The sequence below is a fragment of the Theobroma umbraticum genome, unplaced genomic scaffold, assembly GCF_002168275.2.
Source record: "Theobroma umbraticum cultivar Fairchild unplaced genomic scaffold, ASM216827v3 scaffold_81.0, whole genome shotgun sequence".
NCBI classification, from domain to species: domain Eukaryota; kingdom Viridiplantae; phylum Streptophyta; class Magnoliopsida; order Malvales; family Malvaceae; genus Theobroma; species Theobroma umbraticum.
In genome coordinates, this window is record NW_018397268.1 from 4,897,163 (window position 1) to 4,897,645 (window position 483).

Consider the following 483-nt stretch of genomic DNA (forward strand, 5'->3'; position numbering starts at 1 on the left):
TCAATGCTGCAGCCTTGTTCTCCCCGCGCTGTGGCAGTCTATCAACTTCAAATGTGAGTTTCACCATGACATGTTCCGAACTGGGCAAAGTGGTAAACATAAAAGTTTTAGAACTATCTCTTAAATTTGCAATGGTTTAAGAATCACATCAATTGGATTCCTGGATTGAAAGATATGCTCCAAATACCGTATCATATTCAGTCCTTGCATACTGCTGCAATGCTACGAGTTTGACAAATATTTTGACCATGATCCAATCAGAAGTTGGTGAATTGATAAAAATAAACATTGTATCTCTTTGTCTTAGAATTCTTGTGGTCCAAGAATCACTTCATTTAGAGTTGTTTAGAGAGAGATATGGTCAAAATACAAAAATATATACGAATGAAGTCATCGTCATACTTGCACTGATTTTCATCAAATGAGGCCTTTTCATGAATTTCCTACAAAAGCCATAAGAGAAATTAGCAATAACTACTCTTA